Source organism: Puma concolor, chromosome C1 (genome assembly GCF_028749965.1).
Source record: "Puma concolor isolate L17-30 chromosome C1, mPumCon1.1.hap2, whole genome shotgun sequence".
Classification (NCBI taxonomy): domain Eukaryota; kingdom Metazoa; phylum Chordata; class Mammalia; order Carnivora; family Felidae; genus Puma; species Puma concolor.
The window spans coordinates 34,005,709-34,013,514 of NC_141674.1; the positions used below are offsets into that span (position 1 = coordinate 34,005,709).

The window sequence follows — 7,806 nt, forward strand, 5'->3', positions numbered from 1 at the left end:
CTGCTTTCTCATGGGGCTCTGGAAAGAAAGGGGGAGGGAGGAAAGCTGGAGCCCTCCTGAGACACCCAGGAGTACTGGGGCAGTCCCGTGTGGAAATCCTCTGGTGGCAGGTGCCACTTAAGGCTGAAAGGAGGCGTGTCGCCCCACGTTGCCCCATGTTGTTGTACCAGCGTCCCTTCCTCAGGATGGAGCTGGCAAAGCACCGATGGGCCTTCGGGGGGAAAGTGTGTCAAGAAAAGGGTGGGACTGGAGGCGCCTGGGTGGCGCAGTCGGTTAAGCGTCCGACTTCAGCCAGGTCACGATCTCGCGGTCCGTGAGTTCGAGCCCCGCGTCAGGCTCTGGGCTGATGGCTCAGAGCCTGGAGCCTGTTTCCGATTCTGTGTCTCCCTCTCTCTCTGCCCCTCCCCCGTTCATGCTCTGTCTCTCTCTGTCCCAAAAACTAAATAAACGTTGAAAAAAAAAAAATTAAAAAAAAAAAAAAAAAAAGAAAAGGGTGGGAGTTGGGGCCCTGCCTTCAGACGTTTCCTTGACACCCCTATGTCACCACCAATGAATCATGCGAGCTAATGGCCTTGTGGCGTCATTACCTCTTATCCTCAAACAATATTCGAAATGAGATCGAACAAGCGGGAAGCAGCCCCATCACTCGCCCAGGCTGTGGATTCTGTGGGATGCGTGGCTGTGGCCCCTGGTGGCAGCTTTCTCTCATAAAACGTGCTTTGTAATCTAAGGAGGCGTGCTATTGTTTGAGGCAGAAGGACAACAGTCTTTTGTGTTGTGTGCTCTTGGTGCTAGGGTTTCAGGGCGAGGAGGGTGAAACCAGGTCCTGTGTACCCTCAAGGCCAGACACCCTGAGAAGTCGTGCCTGCCCATCTCCGTCGGGCCCCCTCTTGATCATAACCCAGCACAGCCCTGAATTCATTTTTCCAGAGTAAAACCCCTAATCCTTTCAGGGTACACAAGGGTTGGCTTTTCTTACATCGTTTTTAGGAGTTTGGGGGCGACACGGGCCCTCGGGAGCAGCCTCCCGGCGAATGCTGCCGGGGACTTCAATCTGCCTGCTCTCTAGTAGAACAGTCCAGCAGGCCTGGTACAGAGTTAAGCTCTCTGGCTAATGTGAAGGAGCATCCATTTCCTCACGGGAAAAATGGAGATAACAATCAGGAAAACTACCGCAAAGGCAGAGAGCCCCTGAGAAGGCGTCAGCACCTTCACCAGCACCTGTAAATGTTTAATAACTGTTAGTCATGGTGATGGAGGTCTGTCGGTGTTCCACAGAAGGCTGCTGCTTGTGTTACTGGGCCATTTTCATTCTTTTTTTTTTTTTTTTAATTTTTTTTTTTCAACGTTTATTTATTTTTGGGACAGAGAGAGACAGAGCATGAACGGGTGAGGGGCAGAGAGAGAGGGAGACACAGAATCGGAAACAGGCTCCAGGCTCCGAGCCATCAGCCCAGAGCCCGACGCGGGGCTCGAACTCACGGACCGCGAGATCGTGACCTGGCTGAAGTCAGACGCTTAACCGACTGCGCCACCCAGGCGCCCCTGGGCCATTTTCATTCTGACCAAGGTCAGTAAACGTCTGTTACATTTTAAGTCATGAGCTTTGAACTGTCTGAACCCTCTGTGGGGTGTTGATTCCGGCTTCTGGCCTCATAGGGTTTCTCGGGGTAGGGGTGGGGGCCAATGGCCTTCGTCAAGCAGTTTGCATGAAAGGGACTTCATTCAAAGCCTTGTTGGATTAACTGGGGCTTCCTTTAAATAAGGGCTTGTTCTCAGAAGCTTTCTTTCTCCAACAAGGAGAAAGAATACAACGGACAGTCCTCATCACAGCTTGTCACAAACACCTGGCACATCTTTTCAGCCCAGAGTGAAAACACACACACAATTCACTTGCTAACTCCAGGAACACAGCCTCAGCCTGACATTCCAGAAGCATTTGCTGACAAACTTCCTCCCAAATACAGTTATTTCCTGGAAGAACAGCAAAACCTGTTTTTGAATTGACAACACGGCTTCAGTTGCTGCTGAAGTTAAGTGAAGTTACTATTGTTACCACCGACTGACCTAAAAAAAAAAAAATCTTAAAAGAATGACTTTTTTTTTTCTTTGCTTATCAACATGGAGACTGATTTATTGGTTAAGTCGATTTCAGGCAAAGACGGACTTAGGAATTGGGTGAACATGTTGCTTCTTTCAACCAAAAGAAAACTTCGTAAGTTGCTTAGGCAACATTTTACTTGGTTCTTCAAAAAGCAATTGTGACAAAGAGGAGAGAGAGATAAAGCACTTATGGAATATATAAAAACAGCAGCATTTGGGGTTGCACATAACAAAGAAATATCTTAAATACTTTTCAAAATATTCTAGGAGCCAATACACAAGGGCATGCTTCAGGAGAACGTAGGAATGCGAAGGGGAGGGCAGGGTGGAAACTACCCATTTCCTTTAACATCAGTGCAGAAAACAAAGCGGCATTCAACTTCACATACTGACTTCACACAGTTTGTAGATAACAGCCTGACTTACATCCAAGAAGCAAAGATGGAACCCTCACGCTGTGTATTTTCAGAAGTAATTGCATGGACACCAGGTGATGTACCCTTGTCTGGCAGATTTCTTTGGGAGGAGTCTCTGCGACTTACGAGAAGGCCGATCGGACACTTACTCCAGTGGCCTTGATGTCAGTTTTGAGGGGCAACTTGGAAGGATTCGTCTTCTTTACCCTCTGTCGACCCACCCAGCCCTAAATTTCACGAATAGTGTTTTGTGTGTAATTTGCATAACAATCTCACCCAGATGGGTCTCCATCCTACCACCTTTTCTGCAAGAAGACTGTGGAACATGTCTACATAGAAAATGAAGTCGAATTCATGGGCGTTTTCAAAGGAGCCTGTCAGATGTTTCTGCAAATACTCACATGCAATCTAAAACCCTTAGTGCAGGTTAAGAAGCCACGTGGAACACCATGGAAGACCATGGAAGGGGCATAAATCAGCGTGTTGTCTCAATGACCTGTTAAGGGAGGTGGTGGACCTTGGAGAGTTGGGCTTTTCTGTCCCTCTTGAACTTGAGGGTCACTTGGACAATGGTGGGCCCAACTCCTTGGGATGACCGCAGGAAATGGGCCCTTAACTTTCCTAAAATAAAAGTCAAGAAAAGAATGCTTTGGTTGGTTTACAGCTGAGCACTGCCTCTAATGTGGTACTTAATACCACAACCAGACATTCATGCTCCTGAGTTGTCTCATGTATAGTAGAATGCTTTTCGCCTTTTTTTCAAATTGAGGAAATAAATACGAAGAGCTGGATTCCTTTATGTCATGTGAATTTTACTTTGTTCTCAAATAGGCAATGTGGGTCGGAGATCAGAAAAATGGAAAAGGTGGATGGTGATGATGCTTGCTCCCAGCCCCCTGCTCCCAACTACCTCATTCTGCTCACCCCAAGTACTTACTTTTATGAATTTCTGGGATGTCCTTCCAGTTTCTTTATGCAAATACAAGCACTATGAATATGCACACTTATTTTCTCCTCTCGTACGCGAAAGCCAACATATTGCACACACTGTTCGGTGTCTTATTTTTTTCACTAGTGTGTCGTGGAGAGCCTCATATAGACTTAAAGTTTCTTCAACCATTTTTATAGCCACAGAATATTCCATCATATGGCTTCCTCAAAATCTATCGGCCCAGTCCCATGCTGACTGACACTTGGGTGTTTGCCGATCTTCTGCCGTTACATATAGCGCTGTAAGGATTAGATCCCAAGAATGGGAGTCGGAGAGTCAACGTGTTTGGGATTTTGACAGATATTTCCAAATTGCCCTCCGTGGGAGCTATTCCAACGTGTATTGTATGTGAGCATACCTACTTCCCCACAGCCTTGTCAAGATTGTTTTTGCCAAACTGATGGATGAAAATGGTACTTAGAAGAGTTTTACTTTGAATTATTCTTTTTACAAGTAAGGCTGAGCACATTTTTATATTTTAAAGGGCCATTTGTATTTAATTTTCTATAAACTTTTCATAATCATGAAATTGTGAGTTAACATATTATCTTTTTTTATAGTCCTTGCCCATTTAGCTAGTGGATTTTATGTGTTTTTGATTTCTAATCTGCAATGTGAATTACAAATATTTTTGACATTTGTCCCCCCTTTTTTTTTTATTTTGCCTTTCAGGTTTTTCTTATATACAGTAAATTTGATTAATCTTTTCTTTTAAGGTCTGTGGATTTTGAGGCTTAGTTAGAAAGGTTGCCCAATCCAAAGTCAGAAGGGAATCCACCCACATTTTCTTCTAATTCTTTTGTGGGCTTGATTTTTAACATTTAAATCTTAGACTATTTGGAGTTTGTCTTGATATATGATGTATAGATCCAACTTCATTTTTTTACATACAGCTACCATTTGTTGCAACACCCATTATTAGAAAGGCCAACTTTTCCCACTGATTTGAAATACCACTTTTTAATCTATGCTAAGTTCCTGTATGTATTTGGGTCGATTTCTGGATTTTCTCTTCCATTGGTCTGTTTGTGTCCCAGTTCCATGTTATTTTAATTACTAATTTTAATTTACTTTTGTATGTAATATGTTTTCCATCCCGGCAAATATTGCTGTGAAGTAAACCACCCCAAAACTTGGTCATTCCAAATAAAATTGTTGTATTATATCTCCCAGTCTCTGTAGGTCAGGAATTGAGGAAAGTCACAGCTGGATGGTTTATCAGACAGTTAGGTTACCAGACAGTAACTACAAGTAGGAAAGTGTTGGAGGAGAGAAGCTGGAGCAGCTAGGGGCTGGCCAGCCATCTCTTTCTCATCAGGTGACTTCAAGGTTTCTGTACACGGACTCTCTACAGGAGCTGGTTTGGGCTTCCTCACAGCATGGTGGCTTCAGAGAAGCGGGAAGGTTTACATTGCAGCTCAGAGTGACAGTGCAAGTGCTCCCGGGAACTAGAAGCTGTCTAGTCTTTCTGACCCAGGCAGCATCCCATCCTCTGCGTTTGTCTTACTGCCAATGACTCCATCCCCTCCAAAGCCAAGAAGAGGAAACATGACCCCACCTCCCAGGAGGGCAAATGTCAAGGTCACATTGTAAGAAAAACACGTGGGGTAGGAGATACCGCTGCTGCCAGTGTGGGAAAATACAACCTGCCACGTGTTCTGATTGGGCTGGAACACCCTTCATTGGTCTTCCATTTCAGAGTTTTCCTGACTGTTCTTACCAGGAGAAGTCTTTCAAGTAGGCTTTTTACAAATCTGACACTTGAGGCGAATTCACTGATAATCGTGGGTTAACCTTTTATCTTTCTCATAAAGCGCATTTGGTTCTCGTTATGGACAATCTCTCACTATCAGATGTGATTCGTTTCTGAAAAATAGGCTTTTAACAAATCAAGCAATAGGGATGAATGTTGGGTTTGGCAGGGGAGGGGGTGGTTCTGAGACAAAAAGCACTGCTCCGACCCATGTAGTAATGGATTCGAGTTGGAGACATCCTATGAACTCACGTTTAGCTTAATATAAATACAAATCGTTAAATATAGAAATACTTATGTGTATATGCACAAGTTGGTATAAACACACAGATTTCCTTGCTCTGTTGGCTGAGAGGGTCTAGCAGCAATATCCCAGGAGCAATGAGCATACTTGGTGCCCAGCTTTTGGTTTCTAAAGTCATTCTCAAGTAAAAGAAAGCACAGCTCCTCAGAAATGGCTGATACCAGGGGCACCCGGGTGGCTCAGTCGGTTAAGCATCTGACTCGGGCTCAGGTCATGATCTCAGGTTTTGTGAGTTCGAGCCCCACGTCGGGCTCTGTGCTGACAGCTCAGAGCCTGGAGCCTGCTTCGGATTTTCTGTCTCCCTCTCTCTCTGCCCCTCCCTTGCTTGTGCTCGCTCTCTCTCAAAAATAAATAAACATAGACCACAATGAAGCTGAACATCTCTTTCCCAGCCACTGGCTGCCAGAAACTCATTAAAGTGGACCATGAACGCAAACTTCGTAACTTTTGTGGTACGAATGGCCACAGAAGTTGCTGCTGATGCTGTAGGGGAAGAATGGAAGGGTTACGTGGTCCGAATCAGTGGTGGCAATGACAAACAAGGCTTCCCCGTGAAGCAGGGTGTCTTGACCCATGGCCGTGTCCACCTACTGCTGAGTAAGGGACATTCCTGCTACCGACCACGGAAGACTGGAGAAAGAAAGCGCAAATCTGCTCGGGGTTGCATCGTGGATGCCAATCTCAGTGTTCTCAACTTGGTCATCGTGAAAAAAGGGGAGAAGGATATTCCTGGACTCACTGATACCACCGTGCCTCATCGCCTAGGGTCCAAGAGAGCTAGCAGAATCCGCAAGCTTTTCAATCTCTCGAAGGAAGATGATGTCCGCCAGTATGTTGTGAGAAAGCCCCTAAACAAAGAAGGTAAGAAACCTTGAACCAAAGCACCCAAAGCGTCTTGTTACACGTGTCCTCCAACACAAACTTCGTCGGCGCATCGCTTTGAAGAAGCAGCGCACGAAGAAAAACAAGGAAGAGGCTCAGAAGTTGCTAAGCTTTTGGCCAGAATGAAGGAGGCCAAAGAAAAGCGCCAGGGACAGATTGCCAAGAGACGGAGGCTGTCTTCTCTGACAGCTTCTACCTCAAAGTCTGAGTCCAGTCAAAAATGAGACTGTTGTAAGAGGAACAAATAAATAAGATCAGACATCAAACCACCTTTATTGCTTTTCTTCATTCAGAAGAAACAGACAAATGGAGAGAAACTCCGGTCACAGGAAAGGGAGTATTGTCCATCTGATGGCGTATGAAGTGTGCGGGAGATCCCGTCAAGTGGAGGGGCTGAGACCACACTGGGACAGTGGTAGAGATGGCCAGGACGGCGTTCTGGGGGGGGGGGGGGGGGGGGGAATGGGTGGATAGGTCAGGAAAGGATTCTGAGCAGAATGTCCGTTGCTTTTTCAGTGAGTCATGGAACAACTTGGGGGAAATAAAAGACAGACTATTAAGAAAGAAAGAAAGAAAGAAAGAAAGAAAGAAAGAAAGAAAGAAAGAAAGAAAGAAAGAAAGAAAGAATTGCCTAGACAAAGAAGTGGAGGGGAAGAGAGACATATCTCCCTTTCAGAAGAATTCTGACTACTTTATGTGAAGTCTCAAGAAGAAGGAGCAGAAGGCCCCCCTCCTTAAGTGTGGGCTGTATATAGTGACTTCGGAGAGGACAGTGCAGAAAGGCGGGAAAAGAAGTGACGATTCAACGGGACAACCTGACAAATAGCACCTCAGCTAGGTGCTCGGAGTCAATATCAACAGTGATAAATCTGTAACCCCAGCCAACTTGGGAGAAAAACATCAGACAGATTCCCATAGAGGGACATCCTGCAAAATGTTTGACCAGTACTGATCAAAATTATCAAGGTCATCAAAAACAGGAAGCCAAAAAACAGTCACACCAAGAAGAGCCTAAGGAGACAGGGTAATTACATGTAATGTGGTATCGTGGATGGAATGCTGGAACAGAAAAAAGGCCTAAACTAAATCTAAATAAACTATGGACTTCGATTAATAACAATGTGTCGATATTGGCTCATTACTTATGGTAAATATATCATACTAATGTAAGATGTTAATAGTAGGGGAGAAACTAAGTGTGGCATACATGGGAACTCTGTACTATCCTCTCCATTTTTCTGTAAATCTAACATGGTTTTAAGAAGTACAATTCATTCAAACAAACAAAGCACTGCCTCCTCCAGCTCGGGAGAACAAGAGTCACGAGAGTCTTTGGGCTGCGGTTATAGGCAGTGCC

General features: G+C 45.1%; 1 pseudogene; it reads left to right on the forward strand.

Annotated features, from left to right (window-relative positions):
• The first annotated feature begins 5,934 nt into the window (after nucleotides 1–5,934).
• Nucleotides 5,935–6,715, forward strand: LOC112869801 (small ribosomal subunit protein eS6 pseudogene; annotated as a pseudogene).
• The last annotated feature ends 1,091 nt before the right edge of the window (nucleotides 6,716–7,806 follow it).